This window comes from Neoarius graeffei, chromosome 26 (genome assembly GCF_027579695.1).
Source record: "Neoarius graeffei isolate fNeoGra1 chromosome 26, fNeoGra1.pri, whole genome shotgun sequence".
Classification (NCBI taxonomy): Eukaryota; Metazoa; Chordata; class Actinopteri; order Siluriformes; family Ariidae; genus Neoarius; species Neoarius graeffei.
The window spans coordinates 30,812,315-30,831,776 of record NC_083594.1 but is presented as its reverse complement, the minus strand read 5'-3'; positions in this window follow the sequence as shown (position 1 = coordinate 30,831,776).

Genomic DNA, 19,462 nt, shown 5'->3' with positions numbered 1-19,462 from the left:
AAAGACCTAAGACAGTTGAGCAACTAGAATCCTACATTAGACAAGAATGGGTTAACATTCCTATCCCTAAACTTGAGCAACCTGTCTCCTCAGTCTCCAGACGTTTACAGACTGTTGTAAAGAGAAAAGGGGATGTCTAACAGTGGTAAACATGGCCTTGTCCCAACTTTTTTGAGATGTGTTGTTGTCATGAAATTTAAAATCACCTATTTTTTCTCTTTAAATGATTCATTTTCTCAGTTTAAACATTTGATATGTCATCTATGTTCTATTCTGAATAAAATATGGTATTTTAAAACTTCCACATCATTGCATTCTGTTTTTATTTACAATTTGTACTTTGTCCCAACTTTTTTGGAATCGGGGTTGTAGTAGTTGTTTGTAGAAGTAATAATTTAGGCCTGGGCTTCTCAAAGGGTCACACAAGAAAACAAGGGGGGAAGCACTCTTGAAAACAAAAGTCCAAAGACAATCATTTAATTATTTAAATGTCCTTATTTACATTTATACAGCCACCAACACTGAAAAATAAACATCCTGGCATATAAACACATTTTTATATCTGACTCAAGTCAACGGCATTTTAATTTACAGCCCAGAAAGGGGCCTAATATAAAGAAGAAAGCAGTAATTAAAAAGGTTCCAGGTGTGTGGAATATATTCTGATATTCCCAATAGCAAAAAAAAAAAAATTATTAACAGCACTACAGCAAGTGGCACACAGCAGGAAAAATGTAAAGAGAACTGCATAAACATTTCTACATATTTTACATATCACTGCTATCCATCAAACAAATTTTTAAGATTAAAATTTAATGTTGATGCGAACAATTGTTTATTTTGTGAAAATGATATAGAAAATTTGGAACATTTTGTTTTTCCTTTTTAAACCAGTGCAGTCCTTTTGGAATGAGTTGTGGAGCCGGCTCCAATCAAAGAGGATTGACATGAATCCCCACCCCCACCCCAATTTGGAAAGCAATTAAATTTGGCTTCTGCAATGGAGAGAATTCAACTTTGATTTTAAATATTTTAATTTAATTTGGGAAAATTTTAACTCATAAATGTAAATACTTTCGAACTGCTCCATGAATGGTTCATTGGCTGAAGGAATTTAATATCTTGTACAAATCTCTACAATATGTCAAAGATAAGAGAGCCCTTCATTACTGTCTGTTTTTATTAATTTAATTTGAGCTAAGCCCCTGTACTATTTACCCCCTTTTCTTTCTCATTTTCCTTTCCTTGCTCAGCCTTTGTATTTGTGCCTTCTGTAGGAAATAAGTGCCTTGTTTGTATGTTCTAGGTTTTCAATGAAAAAAAAAATAATTTTACCAGAAAACAGACAGAGAGAGAGAGAGAGAGAGAGAGAGAGAGAGAGAGAGAGAGAGAGACTGTCACTTGTAAAATATAAGGTATATCACAAAACACAACAACCTATTATTAGTATTTTGAAAGAAAAAAAAGGGTTTTGTTCACTCACCAGTCAGTGACAGTGATGGGATGAGGCAATCCTTCTGATGTCGGGTCTGTATTCTGTTGTCTGTTGTGGCAATCCTGAGGCACTGGCCAAGATGTACACTGGAGAATCTGTTTCTGTCCTGGTTCTTGATAAAAGAAGTTTTTCTTGCTAAAACTTCTATTCTTCTTGTCACTGCGTTAGCTGACAATGGCACCTGCTTTAGTAACTCCACAACCATTTTTTTGTTTTTCTCATCATGACTTAAAACTTCTCCAACCATGTCAATTGCACACTTTTTAATCAACTCGGCATCAGTGAATGGCTTCTTAGCCTTAGCTAGCTTCAGTGAAACATGATTGATGCAGCTGGTGCACTCTCTCATGCCGACATTGATTTGCACATAGTAGAAATAGAGTGCTTGTATGATACCATTTTTGTTTGCGCTGATCCGATTTTGCAGGGTAGTTGGCACTGAAACTGGCAGCATGCATAGTGTTGAAGTGCCATTTTAGATTATCTGCTTTGCAGAGAGCTACGGTCGGCATGCATATCACGCATGTCCGTTTAGCAATGCCGTGGTCCAGTAAAATAAAACAAAACTGATCAGGGGTGGGTTTCCCAAAAGCCTCTTAGTGTTAAGAGCATCTTAACTAGGAGAGAGAGTATGCATTCATTGTGCTGCTTGCTCTACCATTTAATGATGATCTTTGTGCTATGATGCTTTTGGGAAACTCTGCACAGTCCAGTCAGAGTTGAACTGAGCTTTTCCTGGTCCACTTTGCGGTTTTTGTGCAGATTATGCCGTTCTTTGTTTAGGACAAACATGATTGATGCAGCTGGTGCACTCTCTCATGCCGACGTTGATTTGCACATAGTAGAAATAGAGTGCTTGTATGATATCATGTTTGCTATTTTTGTTTGCACTGATCTGATTTTGCAGGATAATTACATTATCATCTGACTTACTTGCAATAGTACGCTTAGCTTGTATACGTGCAATACAGTAGATCACAGACAGAAAACACTACCTCAGGTAGCCTTTGAGAAAGGCTACCTGTAGTAGTGTTTGGGGTCAACCAATCAGAGCATGTGCCATAAATAACTCTGAATTAGTACACACCCACACCACGGGAAAACCAAATTTAGAACATCTCAGGTTTGAATTAAAAAAAATAGTGAAAGTGCAAATAAAAATACAAATAAATTTCATAGATAATTTATGTATTGATTCAACAATATCAAAAGCTGTTGTCGGTAGTATTTCATCCAACAATGTGTTGATGTTCAAATAAAATGTTTGATGATAATTATATATCTATGTGTTTTTCTTAATTCAATTTTATAATCATGTACTGTAGAAATAAATGTTTAGCAAGATAGGCTACTGATTTTGGGTAGACCTTACAAGCTCTTAAACCCCTAAAAAAGGAAAAATAAGGCTGTTGCCCTTGTTACAGGAAATTGGATATATAAAATAACTAAGTCTCTTATATTTAAATATGCCGTTGATTTATTGAAGTTCACTCAACACGGCTCCCAGCAGCATCGAGAAAGAAAACTTAGATAACTGAACGATAATATAATATTTAATATGGATCTAGGAAGAAATATGTTCATTTATAAGGTTTTGACAGTGTGTAACAACTTCATAATAAACTGTGATCCATCCATCCATCCATTATCTGTAGCTGCTTATCCTGTTCAACAGGGTCGCGGGCAAGCTGGAGCCTATCTCATCTGACTATGGGCGAGAGGTGGGGTACACCCTGGACAATTCGCCAGGTCATCACAGGGCTGACACAGAGACAAACAACCATTCACACTCACATTCACACCTACAGTCAATTTAGAGCCACCAATTAGCCTAACCTGCATGTATTTGAACTGTGGGGGAAACCGGAGCACCCAGAGGAAACCCACGCAAACTCCACACAGAAAGGCCCTCGTCAGCCACTGGGCTCAAACCCAGAACCTTCTTGCTGTGAGGCGACAGTGCTAACCACTACACCACGGTGCCACCCTAAACTGTGATCAATAGTTGACATTTGTCATTTCAGATAATATTGGAGGCAAAGTCAATTAATTTGGTATTTTTATGTCATGATTTCTTACAAGATGTTCCACTTCCGAACAACCAGGAACAATGTCTATGGAAAAAAAATTCTATCACCTTTGAAAAATGATGTCCAAATTTGACAGATGAAGGACAAATACTTGGTTTTCCTGCAGTGTGACATAGTACACAGAGTTATTTATGGCACATGCTCTGATTGGTTGACCTCAAACACTACCTCAGCCTTTCTCAAAGGCTACCTGAGGTAGTGTTTTCTGTTTGTGATCTACCGTGCTGCATGCAATACGTCTTGACTTCCGCCTTTTATGTCTACATGCACTCTACGCTGGCGTAGGTCGAAAGTCAACTGCACGGTGTGCGGTGAGGTCAAAATAATGTAAAGCAGTGCACACTTTATTTCTCATATTAAGACAGGTGCGTTATTGCCAGTGGGTTGGCATGAGCCAGACATTTGGCCCCTGCTGGCCGGATGTATCCTGCAGGCCGTCTATTGGGGTTCAGTGGGCTATGAGAATATGGCACCATTTAAAACATGTCTTTGTTTCCATTCAGTTTCATGCACTTCTTACCAAACAGACATGCAATCATTTGTCACTTAGCATGTTGGTTAATTATGGCTTTCAAACGTTAAGGGAGTCCCCCTGACTTAAACACCAAATTAACACACACCACCACAATTAAATGAGTGGGTTTTTAATTAAGCATGTGAAATGTCCATGCATGAGCTAGATCGCTATCCAAAACCAAAAATGGCCACTACTAGACCAGAATTATCTACAGTTTGCCATGATGTAGGCACCTCGAGACCAACCCTGCGTGAGAACTAATACATTTTGATTGGTTACAAATACCCCACGCTAGAAGACATGCAACTGATTGGTTTACACATACTGTCACTCACCAGACTAGTCAAGGAGCTCAAAAAATCTATTTAGAGGTGTCAAAATTAATCCTTTCCCTATGACTACACTGTGTAACATATCAAAACTTCCTTCAGAATTCAAAATCAAGACATGCATGCGTTTATGTACACCAAACTTGGAATGAATCTGAGGAACCATCTAGGAGCAGAAAAGCAGAGTGTAGCAGTTCCTGATGTGGGTGGAGCACAGAAGCACGGCAGGCGAGAGTTGATGGTCAGACACAAACTCTTTATTTCACTTTTTTTTTTAGGTTTTCAGCATTTTTTCTTTCACTCACTCACTCACTCTACATGCACACGTATTGTGGTCGGGAGGGAGCCTCTTTTCTCTGCTCTCCCCCTCGTTTTATGCTCTGTCCCTATAACACACACACATTAATTGACAGCAGGTGTAATGACAGCCACTTACCTTCCCTGACCCCACCCTCCATTCACATACTGCTGCTTGGCCACATCCCCGCTGCCACATCCCCCCACTGCCCGACTCAGGCCGGGGAGCTGTCCGTCCTGAAGTTGACTCCCCCCCCAATGGGACAGGAAGTCCACCACCACCATCTGTGCCCCCAGCCTGTGGATCACTTAAATGAACTTAAATGGCTGGACAGCAAGATACCAACAGGTGATCCGTGCATTGGCATCCTTCACGCGGTGGAGCCACTGGAGGGGTACGTGGTCTGAACAGACAGTGAAAGGGTGCCCCAGCAGGTAGTATCGGAGGGCGAGGACTGCCCACTTGATGGCAAGACACTCCTTCTCTATCGTGCTGTATTTGCTTTCATGCATCGAGAGTTTCCAACTGATGTACAGCACAGGGCGCTCCTCACCCTCCACCTCCTGGGACAAAATGGCCCCCAGCCCTCTGTCCGATGCATCAGTCTGCAAAATAAAGGGGAGAGAGAAGTCAGGGGAGTGTAAAAGTGGCCCCCCCACACACAGTGCAGCTTTTACCTCAGAGAAGGCCTGTTGGCACTGCTCCATCCACTGGACCAGATCTGGAGCCACCTTTTTAGTGAGATCGGTTAGCGGGCTGGTGACGTCCAAATAATTAGGTATAAACCTACGATAATAGCCAGCCAGCCCCAGGAACCGTCTCACCTCCTTTTTGGTCTTGGGCCTCAGGCAGGCCGCAATCGCTGCAGTCTTGTTAATTTGGGGACGCACCTGCCCATGACCCAAGTGGAACCCCGAATACCTTATTTACACCCACCCAATTGCACACTTTTTCGGGTTAGCTGTGAGGCCCGACTTTAGAACGGCCCTCAGGTGTTCCAAGTGCCACAGCCAATCATGGCTGTAGATTATTATATCATGCAGATAGGCGGCCATGTAGGCAGCATGAGGGCGGAGGACCCTGTCCATCCAGGGACGCCTGGAACGTAGCGGGCGCCCCAAACAACCCAGAAGGGAGCGTGACAAATTGGTGTAATCCAAACGGTGTGGAAAAGGCCGTTTTCTCTTGGGATAGAGGAGTCAAGGGGATCTGCCAATATCCCTTTGTTAGATCCAGTGTCGAATAAAAGCGAGCAGCGCCTAACCGATCAAGCAACTCTTCAATGCAAGGCATTGGGTATGTGTCAAATTTAGACACCATATTGACCTTTCTATAGTCCACACAGAACAGGACCGACCCGTCGGTCTTGGGAACCAGGACTACTGGGCTGCTCCAGTCACTGTGGGACTCCTTGATTATGCCCATTTCAAGCATGGCCTTGAGTTTGTCCCGAACCACATTTTTCTTGTGTTCGGGCAAGCAGTAAGGGTGGCTATGCACTACCACCCCTGAGAGCATTTCGATATGGTGTTCCATGAGGTGGGTACGACCAGGAAGGGGCGAGAACACGTCGGAAAATTCCTTTTGCAACTTGGCCACCTCCGTGAGTTGGGCTGGTGAGAGGTGGTCTCCACAAGGAACCAGAGTGGTCTGAGATGTAATCTTTTTCATCTCCGGCCCCAGCTCCGCCTTCTCCGGAACTACCAACACCAATGTCACAGGGACCCCCTCATTCCAGCATTTTAAAAGGTTGAGGCGGTAGATTTGCAATGCCCCGCCCCATCCATTCGCCTCACCTCATAGTCGACGTCACTGACTCGCCGTGTGACCTCGAAGGGTCCTTGCCACTTGGCGACTAATTTGGAGCTCGACGTGGGCAATAATATGAGCACTTTGTCTCCCAGCGTGAACTCTCTAAGGCGTGTGCCCTGTCATACAGCCAGATTTAACATTCTTGTGCCTGCCGCAAATTCTCCTGGGTTAGGTGCATGAGGGTGTGGAGTTTTGCGCACAGGTCAAGAACGTACTGGATTTCATTTTTGCTAGGTGAAGGTCCCTCCTCCAAATTTTCTTGTAGCACGTCCAGAATGCCACTTGGCTTACACCCATATAATAATTCAAATGGAGAAAACCCCATGGAGGCTTGCGGGACCTCTCATACTGCAAATAACAGGGGCTTGAGCCACTTATCCCAATTACGTGCATCTTCACTTACGAACTTCTGGATTATGTTCTTGAGTGTTTGGTTAAATCGCTCTACTAAGCCATCCGTTTGTAGGTGATAGACACTGGTGCAGATAGACTTTAATCCCCAATAACCCATACAGCTTGCGCAGTGTGCGTGACATAAACAAAGTGCTTTGGTCTGTCAGGATTTTTTTCAGAATCTCAATCCGGGAGATAAAGCAGAAGAGCGCTTCCACAATACTGCCTGCTGAGATATTGTGGAGAGACACTGCTTCCAGATATCGCATTGCATAGTCCACCAGAACTAAAATAAAGTGATACCCTCGTGCCAACCGATCTAATGGCCCGACGAGATCCATCCCAATTAGCTCAAACAGGGTCTCGATTAGAGGGAGAGGGTGCAAAGGTGCTTTTGGAGTGGCTGCAGGATTTACTAATTGGCATTCACAGCATGCCACACACCACCGACGGACATCCCCGTGAATCCCTGGCCAAGAGAACCAGGCCATTATTCTGGCTAGTGTTTTATCTTGCCTCAAGTGTCCAGCCATGGGATTAAAGTGAGCTGCATGGAACACGAGTTCCCTACAGCTCTTTGGTATTAACAATTGGGTTATTTGTTCACTAGTTTGAGTGTCCTGCATCACTCAGTACAATCTATCTTTAATAATAGCAAAATAAGGGAATGTCGGTGCTGTGCTTGGCTGAAGAGTTTGACCATCGATTACTCTCACTTGGTCAAATGCATGCTGCAGAGTCTCATCTCGTGACTGCTCTAACGGGAAATCCCCAAGGGAATCTCAGAGAGAGGGAGGAGGAGTGGGCTGCTCCTCACTCTGACGCAGTGTTGACGTAGACGGCTCTGTGACAGCTTCTCCAGTCAACGCCACACTGGGATCTTCCCGTGACCTACTAGTGCAGGACCCACTATGTGTTAAATATTCCATCAGCTTTTTAAACCCTGGTCAACCAGTACCCAAAATCAACGAGTGGGTGAGACAAGGACTAACCGTCGTCTTTACTCTATGCATTTGGCCCCCGGAATAGAATATGGACAGACAGTAAAGGATAATTTTGAACATCCCTGTGCACACACAACACTTTCACCACTTGTGCTCTCCCCAATGCCTCACCCTTGCACCAGGCATTGGTGAACTGAGGTCTGATTACAACCGGAATCCACCAAAGCATGATATATATCCCAATCGGGGGCGGTTTCTGGTGTGTCAGGGATCCAGATCACAGCTCCCACCTCCCTTGTGGAGCTCCGATTCTGGAGTTGCTCCGACTCCCCGCCACGCCAGCATACCGGCCCAGGCTTTCCCTCTGCACTGGCGTTATGGGTGTCACTCACCTGAGGAGGAGACAACACAGACATGGAAGAGGAAGATGGGAGGACACCACGGGTGTGACGGACCGGCTGGAAAGGAGCCGGCTGCTGCCTCCGCGGCAGGGGAACGGGGTGGGGAGGGGAATGAGAGATGAGGGGAAAGAGAGAGAGAAGAGAAGCGAGGGAAGATACCTCGTCTGCCTGCTGTCAAATCTGCCTCCAGATGGTCCTCTGCCAGCTTGATGGCTCGTTCCAGCGATGCCGGGCGATGACACTGGACCCATTCTGCCTTTCCTTCTGGAAGTCGAGAGATAAACTGTTCCTGTCATAGTCTGGTCCATTCCATCCATGCTTGAGTTTGTGGGACTTCCATGCCGACTCCAGGCCAGATCTGGGACAGGAATTCAGTCCTGCCTTGCTGAAAGCCACTTTCCTGAAGTGGCACTACCACACCTGTTACCACTCCTCTCCCATCAGCCAGGGCCTTTTTAAGAACTGTTTGGAGCTACTCCAGTTGCCAGACTGTGTCTTGTAGACTTTCCTCGCCTCGCTACAGCTCTTTGGTATTGTGTCTTCTTGATTCCCCCTGCCTGAATTGTTCCTTGTTTTTTTGTCCAAGTTTTTGCCCCTGTTTTACCTGCCTGTTCTTTTGGATTGTGTTTTTTCTTCCTCTGCCTTGATTTCCCTTATCCCTGTGGTGTTTCATTTTTGTGAAGATTTTTCTGTCCTGTTTTTGTCTCTGACCATGCTTACCTGCTTCTGTGTTTTTGACCTCCTGGCCCATTCTTTGACCACTGATTTTTGCCTGAGCCCTACTGCACCTCCACCCTCTACTTCATTAAAGAAGTTTTTCTCTGTACACTGCCTGTCTTGAGTCTGCTCTTGGGTCCTCACTTCACCTCAGCTCGCCATTTCTGACAGCACAGTCTGGTCAACACAAACCCAGCAGATTTTGCCCAGCTAAGAGCAGCGGTGCAAAAACAGGGCGCTCTCCTTGGGACCCACCAACAGGACATCCAACAGGTGAACCAAAACCTTGTTGCCATCTCTGACACTCTCAATCTTCTTGCAACTCAGCTACAACAGCTTCAAGTAACGTCTGCTCCTACACAACCCCCTCCACCTACCGCTCCTCCAGCTCCTGCTCCAGCCCTCTTCAGAGAGCTGAGACTTCCCACCCCACAGCCATACGACAGAGAACCTGCAGATCATTTTTATCTCAATGCTTGCTAACCCTTGAGCTTCAACCACAGGTCTTCCCCACAGAGCATTCCTGAGTGGCCTACACCATCACTCTCCTCACTGGCAAAGCTAGGGAGTGGGGAACAGCTATGTGGGACGCCAATGCACCATGCTGCACCGGCTTCAAGGATTTCACAGAGGAGATGAGGCGAACCTTTGATTGCTCTCTGTCTGGCAGAGAGGCAGCAAGAGAAATCATGGGGCTGCGACAGGGTGCCCAGTCCGCTTTTGACTATGCGATTGAGTTGTGGCTGGAATAAGAGTGCCTTCTTTGACGCATTTCTGAACGGGCTGTCAGACTCCATCAATGTCCAGAATCAGCCCCCTACTGGTCGACCGCTACTCCCAGTGGTCATTATCCATGGCAATCAGCCTCACAACCTCCAGGCACTCATTGATTCAGGGGCTGACAGAAGCCTGATCTGCTCAACCACCGCCAAGTGCCTGGGGATTCCACCACTGGCTCTGAACTCGTCCCTCACTGTTCTGACCCTTAATGGTACTGGTCTGACCACTATCACCCATAGAACAGCCCCGGTCACCTAAAGAATTTCTGGCAACCACTCTGAATCCATCCAATTTTTTGTCATGAGTAATCCCCATGTGCCCATAGTTCTTGGTCTGCCCTGGCTAACTTTACATAACCCCCATGTCAACTGGACTAACAACACCATTTTAGGATGGAGTCAATTCTGCTTATCATCATGCCTGAGATCTGCCCTCCCTCACGCCGAGCTGCTCCAGCCCACCATTGGTGAATATCCTGACCTCTCTAACGTGTCTCCTGAGTATAATGACTTAAAACCTGTGTTCAGCAAGTCTCAAGCTGTTTCACTTCTTCCCCATAGGCCCTATGACTGTGGAATTGACCTTCTCTCTGGGACTGCACCACCTAAAGGGCAACTTTATTCTCTCTCTCCTTCTGAAAAGCAAGTCATGGATAAATACATCACCGAGTCCTTAGCAGCTGGAATTATTCATTCCTCCTCTTCTCCTGCAGCGACAGGATTCTTTTTTTTGTGGAGAAGGACAAATCCTTGCACCCTTGCATTGATTACCAGGGGCTAAATGACATCACCATCAAGAACCATTACCCCCTACCTCTCATGACTATGGCGTTTGAGTTACTCCAGGGAGCCCAGATTTTCACCAAGCTTGACCTGCGTAATGCTTACCACCTCATGAGGATCAGGGAAGGGGATGAATGGAAGATGGCGTTCAACACCCCCACAGGCCACTACGAATATCTCGTGGTCCCATTCAGCCTGACTAACGCTTCCGCAGTTTTCCAGGCCCTCGTTAATGATGTCCTGAGGGACAACCTTAACCTTTTTTTTGTTTATCTGGACAATACAGTGGGGCAAAAAAGTATTTAGTCAGTCACCAATTGTGCAAGTTCTCCCACTTAAAAAGATGAGAGAAGCCTGTAATTTTCATTATAGGTATACCTCAACTATGAGAGACAGAATGAGAAAAAAATCCAGAAAATCACATTGTCTGATTTTTAAAGAATTTATTTGCAAATTATGGTGGAAAATAAGTATTTGGTCAATAACAAAAGTTTACCTCAATACTTTGTTATATACCCTTTGTTGGCAATGACAGAGGTCAAACATTTTCTGTAAGTCTTCACAAGGTTTTCACACACTGTTGCTGGTATTTTGGCCCATTCCTCCATGCAGATCTCCTCTAGAGCAGTGATGTTTTGGGGCTGTCGCTGGGCAACACGGACTTTCAACTCCCTCCAAAGATTTTCTATGGGGTTGAGATCTGGAGGCTGGCTAGGCCACTCCAGGACCTTGAAATGCTTCTTACGAAGCCACTCCTTCATTGCCCGGGCGGTGTGTTTGGGATCATTGTCATGCTGAAAGACCCAGCCACGTTTCATCTTCAATGCCCTTGCTGATGGAAGGAGGTTTTCACTCAAAATCTCACAATACATGGCCCCATTCATTCTTTCCTTTACACGGATCAGTCGTCCTGGTCCCTTTGCAGAAAAACAGCCCCAAAGCATGATGTTTCCACCCCCATGCTTCACAGTAGGTATGGTGTTCTTTGGATGCAACTCAGCATTCTTTCTCCTCCAAACACGACAAGTTGAGTTTTTACCAAAAAGTTCTATTTTGGTTTCATCTGACCATATGACATTCTCCCAATCCTCTTCTGGATCATCCAAATGCTCTCTAGCAAACTTCAGACAGGCCTGGACATGTACTGGCTTAAGCAGGGGGACACGTCTGGCACTGCAGGATTTGAGTCCCTGGCAGCGTAGTGTGTTACTGATGGTAGCCTTTGTTACTTTGGTCCCAGCTCTCTGCAGGTCATTCACTAGGTCCCCCCATGTGGTTCTGGGATTTTTGCTCACCGTTCTTGTGATCATTTTGACCCCAGGGGGTGAGATCTTGCGTGGAGCCCCAGATCAGGGGAGATTATCAGTGGACTTGTATGTCTTCCATTTTCTAATAATTGCTCCCACAGTTGATTTCTTCACACCAAGCTGCTTACCTATTGCAGATTCAGTCTTCCCAGCCTGGTGCAGGTCTACAATTTTGTTTCTGGTGTCCTTTCACAGCTCTTTGGTCTTGGCCATAGTGGAGTTTGGAGTGTGACTGTTTGAGGTTGTGGACAGGTGTCTTTTATACTGATAACGAGTTCAAACAGGTGCCATTAATACAGGTAACAAGTGGAGGACAGAGGAGCCTCTTAAAGAAGTTGTTACAGGTCTGTGAGAGCCAGAAATATTGCTTGTTTGTAGGTGACCAAATACTTATTTTACAGAGGAATTTACCAATTAATTCATTAAAAATCCTACAATGTGATTTCCTGGATTCTTTCCCCCCATTCTGTCTCTCATAGTTGAAGTGTACCTATGATGAAAATTACAGGCCTCTCTCATCTTTTTAAGTGGGAGAACTTGCACAATTGGTGGCTGACTAAATACTTTTTTTCCCCACTGTATATTGATTTTTTCCCGCTCCCTTGATGAACACCGCATCCACATCAGGCAGGTCCTTCAACAACTCCTGGAAAATAAACTCTTTGTTAAGGCCGAGAAAAGTGAGTTCCATAGAAGTTCTGTCTCCTTTCTGGGTTTCATTATCTCCCCCGCACAGATTCAGATGGACCCCCTGAAACTCAAAGCAGTCGCTGACTGGCCCACCCCGTCCTCTCGGCGAGAATTCCAGCAGTTTCTTGGGTTTGCGAATTTCTACAGGCGATTCATCAGGAACTTTAGTATGGTGATTGGGCCCCTCATGGACCTAACTTCCACCAAGGTCCTTTTCAGCTGGGGGGAAGGGGCCGAGAAGGCGTTCTCTGACCTCAAATGAAGGTTCACGTCAGCACCTATACTCACCATTCCAGATCCATCCCAGCAGTTTGTGGTTGAGGTCGATGCTTCGGAGTCAGGGGTTGGGGCCATATTGTCCCAAAGATCGGCTAGTGACAACAAGCTTCATCCTTGCTCTTTTTTCTCTTGTCGGCTTTCCACCTCTGAGAGAAACTACGACGTTGGCAATAGAGAACTGTTGGCCGTTTAAACTGGCCATGGAAGAATGGAGACATTGGTTGGAGGGGTCAGACCTTCCCTTCATCATATGGACAGATCACAAGAACCTCGAATACCTCAGGACTGCCAAGCGCCTCAATTCTTGTCAGGCCCGATGGTCTTTCTTCTTTTCTTGCTTCAAGTTCACACTTTCCTTCTGCCCAGGCTCTAAGAATGGTAAGCCCGATGCCTTGTCCAGAATGTTTTTTCCTGCGGGCCCATCTTCATAGAGGTGCCAGCTGCGGTGATGGTCGACGCCCCTGCTGACGTGAGCAGATGCCGGAATACCTGGCGATCTTCCTGCTGGGCCAACACCAAGGCTTCGAAGCATTGCTCTTGTTCCTTTCGGAGGGTGATCAGTGCTTAATGCTGGTTCTACTGGGCAGTAGTGAGGGCAAGGATGAGCTCTTCGAATGGGGAGGACTCCATGGGGTGGTTCCCTTCTGTGCGTCCCGGGTTTCGGCACCACTGTAGCAGTTCCTGATGTGGATGGAGCACAGAAGTGTGGCAGGTGAGAGTTGATGGTCACACACAAACTCTTTATTTCACTTATTTTAGCTTTTCAGCATTCTTTGTCTGTCTTTCTTTCTTTTTCTTCCTTCCTTCCTTCCTTTCACTCACTCAATAATAATAATAATAATAATACATTTTATTTATATTGCCCTTTACATCCAAAGATCTCAAAGGGCTACAGGTTAAAAAGAGAAATTAGAGTCTAAAAAGAGAAACTACTAAAAAAGAGAAACTACTAAAAAGAGAAGCTACTAAAAAGTGGGACTAAAAGTTTTATTAAAAAGAAATGTCTTTAAATGTCTTTTAAAACAGTCAGTGGACTGTGGTGCCCTCAGGGTGTCAGGGAGGGCATTCCACAGCCTAGGTGCAGCAGTGCAGAAGGCCCTGTCTCCCATTGTCCTCAGCCTAGTTCTAGGGATCTGGAGAGAGTTTGAGTGAGTGGAGCGGAGGGAGCGTGGTGCGCTATGTGGGAGAAGAAGTTCTTTGAGGTGGGGGGGCATGTCCATGGATACATTGGTGTGTGAGGAGGGAAACTTTGTATTGGATGCGGGCAGAGACAGGAAGCCAATGGAGTGAATGGAGGATAGGGGTGATGTGCTCGTATTTGCGCACTCTCATCAGGATCCTAGCTGCAGAGTTTTGGATGTATTGCAGCCTCTGCAGGCTCTTGCTAGGGATCCCAATGAGAAGTGCATTGCAGTAGTCCAGTCTGGAAGCGATAAAGGCATGGACTAGCTTTTCGGCATCTGAGAAGGAGAGAATGGGGCGGAGTTTGGAGATATTTCTGAGGTGGTAGAAGGAGGTCTTACAGAGGTGGTTTATGTGGGATTCAAAGGTAAGTTGGGGGTCCATTTTCACACCAAGATTGGTGACTACAGATGAGAGGGGAATGTTGGAGCCAGAGAAGTCAATGCTGAGTATAGGTGATGATTGAATCTGGTGAGGAGTGCCAACCAGGATGGCTTCAGTTTTGGCGCTATTGAGTTGGAGGAAATTTTGCCCCATCCATGCCTTAATCTCCTCCAGACAGATGGTGAGTTGGGACGGGGCTAGTTGTGATGAGAAGGGTGGAGTTGCATGTTTGACATTGACATAGAGCTGTATTTCATCAGCGTAGCAGTGGAATGAAAAACCATGATGACTGATGACCTGACCAAGGGGAATGAGGTAAAGGATGAAGAGAATAGGGCCCAGGACTGACCCTTGGGGAACACCACAGGTGACTGTGTGAGGGTTTGAGGTGGAGTGGCCCATGGAGATGTACTCTGTCCGGTTAGTGAGGTATGACTGAAACCAACTGAGCACAGTGCCAGAGAATCACTCACTCACTCACTCACTCACTCTACACACACACATGCGTTGTGGTCAGGAGGGAGCCTCTTTTCTCTGCTCTCCCCCTCCTTTTATGCTCCATCCCTGTAACAAACACACACACACACACACACATTAATTGACAGCAGGTGGAATGACTTAGCCACTTACCTACCCTGACCCCGCCCTCTATTCACAGACTGCTGCTTGGCCACACCCCCGCTGCCACACAGATATTGATGAAAAAGCAACCCTTTCTGTTGCCAAATGGTGGTGCTACACAAGAGGGTCACATTGGGCATGTGGATATCATCAGAACCATCATATCCTATAACCTGTGAAGGGTGAGCTATATTAGGCAATGCATGTTGAATTTATGACACATTTCCTGTTATAAATTCATTGTTTCACCATTTCAACTTGTTGCAAGATATCTCAAATCCCTTCGCAATTTAAAATCAGCAACATCTTGACATCATGTGTACCAAATATGGCATGAATCCAATAAACTCCTGATCAGGAGTTTAATGTACTGTGTTTAACAGAAACATGGATTAAGCCAAATGAATATACAGCATTAAATGAAACTAGTCCTCCTGGATACAGTTATATGCACCAGCCTTGTCTAACTGGCAGAGGAGGAGGCATAATGGTTATTTATAATGATTATCTAGGTGTAACACAAAAACCTGGTTATAAATTTAATACATTTGAAGTTCTTCATACTATTATAACGTATGCAGTATCGAAAAATAAGTCTACCCAGTTAATTCCATTACTTATTATTTACAGGCCCCCAGGGCCATATTTTGAGTTTATTTCTGAATTTGCAGATTTTATCTCAGACCGGGTTATTTCCTTAGACAAAGCTTTACTTGTTGGAGATTTTAATATTCACTTTGATAACCCAGAAGACCCTTTGAAAACAGTGTTTGTGTCCATTTTAGATTCAGTAGGGGTTAATCAGAATGTCATAATGGTGGTCACACTCTCGAGCTAATACTAACATTTGGGTTAAACATAGAAAATATCGTCTTACTTCCACAGTGTGACGTTATCTCAGATTGTTATCTCAGATCATTATCTCATCTCATTCAAAATATGTCTGAGTAATAATATATGCACCTCACCACGCTACTGTATTAAACATACATTCATGTCAACTATTGCACAGAGTTTTATAAATAATCTCCCAGAGTTATCAACTTTGATTGGGTTACTGTCAGCCCCTGCAGAACTTGATCAGGCAACTGAATGCTTACAGTCAACATTCCACTATACTTTAGATAATGTAGCTCCAATTAAAAGGAAAATTATTAGAGAAAAAAAATTAGCACCCTGGTATAATGATGACACTTGTACTTTAAAACAGACCACTCAAAAATTGGAACATAAATGGCATCAAACAAAATTGGTAGTGTTCAAATTAGCTTGGAAGGAGAGCTTCCTGAATTTTAGAAAAGCTCTTAGTGCTGCTAGATCAACATATCTCTCCTCCCTAATAGAAGATAACAAAAATAATCCTAGATTCCTAATTAATACTGTAGAAAAATTAACCAGGAAAAAGACCACTATAGACACATGCACACCTGTAGTATGTAGTAGCAACGACTTCCTGAATTTTTTCAATGACAAAATTGGAAATATCCAACAAAAGAATTCAAACTACTAATTTAAGATCAGGCAAATTAAGTGACAATTTAAGTAACCCTGTAGTTAACAATATAACTGTATCAGATCAGCAACTAGAGACAACAGTTCCCCTGGGGGAAACTGTGAGAGTGATGCAGTGCGCTTAGCCAGGTTTCGTGACGACACGCCAACGGGCGGGCGAACGGCTCAAAAGTTACAAGCTGAAATGTACCCGCGGGTTTGAGATGTTGGTGGCACTAGAGAGTTGTAGGTAGTGAGCTAAAACTTGCTGAGAGGAACCCTGAGTGTGTCAAGAAACAGTGTGGCAAGTTTCATACGAATGTGTGGAGTTTTTCAAAAAACTCCATAGAAATGAATGGGAAATTTCGGGTAATTTTTTCGCGCCTATGGCACGAAAAAAATCACACAATAACGTACAAAGTAATAGCGCACCGAGTCCGATCGAGCCGCACGTTTTGATCTATTGCTTGCCCGCGTGCGACATACGGTTAGAGTTATTTGCAATCAAAATTTGGAAGTTTGAGCTGTTGGTGGCGCTAGAGAGTTGTAGGTAGTGAGCTGAAAGTTGCTGAGAGGAACCTTGAGTGTGTCAAGAAACAGTGTGGCAAGTTTCATACGAATGTGTGCAGTTTTTCAAAAAACTCCATAGAAATGAATGGGAAATTTCTGGCGCTAGAGAGTTGTAGGTAGTGAGCTGAAAGTTGCTGAGAGGAACCTTGAGTGTGTCAAGAAACAGTGTGGCAAGTTTCATACGAATGTGTGCAGTTTTTCAAAAAACTCCATAGAAATGAATGGGAAATTTCTGGTGCTAGAGAGTTGTAGGTAGTGAGCTGAAAGTTGCTGAGAGGAACCTTGAGTGTGTCAAGAAACAGTGTGGCAAGTTTCATACGAATGTGTGCAGTTTTTCAAAAAACTCCATAGAAATGAATGGGAAATTTCGGGTGATTTTTTCGCGCCTACGGTGCGAAAAAATCACACAATAACGTACAAAGTAATAGCACACCGAGTCCGATCGAGCTGCACGTTTTGATATATTGCCTGTCCGCGTGCAATGTATGGTTATTGAGTTATTCACAAGCAAAGTTTGCGAGTTTGAGCTGTTGGTGGCGCTAGAGAGTTTGAGGCAGTGAGCTAAAACTTGCTGAGAGGAACCTTGAGTGTGTCAAGTAACAGTGTGCCAAGTTTCAGACGAATGTGTGCAGTTTTTCAAAAAACTCCATAGAAATGAATGGGAAATTTTGGGTGATTTTTTTCGCGCCTACGGCACGAAAAAATCACACAATAACGTACAAAGTAATAGCACACCGAGTCCGATCGAGCCGCACATTTTGATCTATTGTTTGTCCGTGTGCGATGAACGGTTATTGAGTTATTCGCAATCAAAATTTGTATGGAAGATGAAGAAGAAGAAGAAACACATAGTAGAACAATAGTGATGCGTGCTGTGCACTGCATCACTAATTAGAATGTTTTACTCCCATTAGAGAAATCGAACTACTTTCATTAATTTCTGAATCAAAATCCTCAACTTGTGTACTAGATCCCTTATCTACATATCTATTGAAACAGATAATATCTGAAGTAATTGAACCACTTCTAAAAATAATAAATTCTTCTCTTAGGATTGCTATGTACCCAAATCCTTTAAACTTGCAGTTATCAAACCCCTGATTAAAAAACCTGACCTTGAGCCCTGTCAGCTATTCAATTATTGGCCAATATCAAACCTCCCCTTTATCTCCAAGATCCTAGAAAAAGCTGTCGCACAGCAGTTATGCTCATATTTACATAGGAATAGCATCCATGAAATGTATCGGTCAGGATTTAGACCTCATCATAGCACTGACACAGCACTGGTTAAAGTAGTAAATGACCTACTGTTGGTGTCTGATCAGGGCTGTGTTTCGCTGCTTGTGTTGCTTGACCTTAGTGTAGTATTTGATACCATTGATCATACCATTCTTTTGGATAGACTAGAAAATGTTGTGGGAATTAAGGGAACGGCCCTCTCCTGGCTCAGCTCTTATTTAACTGATCGCTATCAGTATGTTGATGTAAATGGTGATTTTTCTAGATATACTGAGGTAAAGTTTGGTGTTCTACAAGGTTTTGTCTTAGGCCCACTGCTTTTTTCTTTCTCTGTTATGCTGATGATACACAGTTGTATGTTTCTGCAAAACCAGATGAGATGCACCAGCTTAATAGAATTGAGGAGTGTGTAAAGGACATTAGACACTGGATGCTTATTAACTTCCTTCTGCTTAACTCTGACAAGACTGAAGTACTTGTACTAGGACCACATGCAGCAAGAAGTAGGTTTTCTGATTACAAAGTAATTCTGGATGGCCTTTCTGTTTCTTCATGTGTAGCAGTAAAAGACCTCGGGGTGATTATTGATCCCCAGTCTTTCATTTGAAACTCATACCGATAACGTTACCCGGATACCTTTCATCTCAGAAATATTGCTAAGATAAGAAATTTAATGTCACTACATGACGTAGAAAAACTAATTCATGCTTTTGTTACCTCTGCGCATATACCTCTGCAACGGCGATATAACTGCTCCTGACCATCACAGAAGTGAGAACAGCATGCCTAAGCACTTCTCTGGCAGTCGCACAGCAGTCACTGAGTGCTATACAAGTGTTATGCAAGTAGCACTGGACTGACGCTCAATCACACATCTCATAAATAATGTAGTAAACAACATATTTCCTGATTATTTAGCATTCTTTGCATGAGTTTCAAGCAGTCAACTTATTTTTTTATTATTCCTATTTTTTTGCAATTATTCATACATATTATAATCCTATTTAACTGTTATATTTCTGAATTATGAAAGCGCTTATATCACTGTATTCAAATGTGCTATGAAATTGCTTCTGATATAGCACTTGTATAGCACTACTGTATATCAGACTTTTTTTTACTATTTTATTACATGTACAAT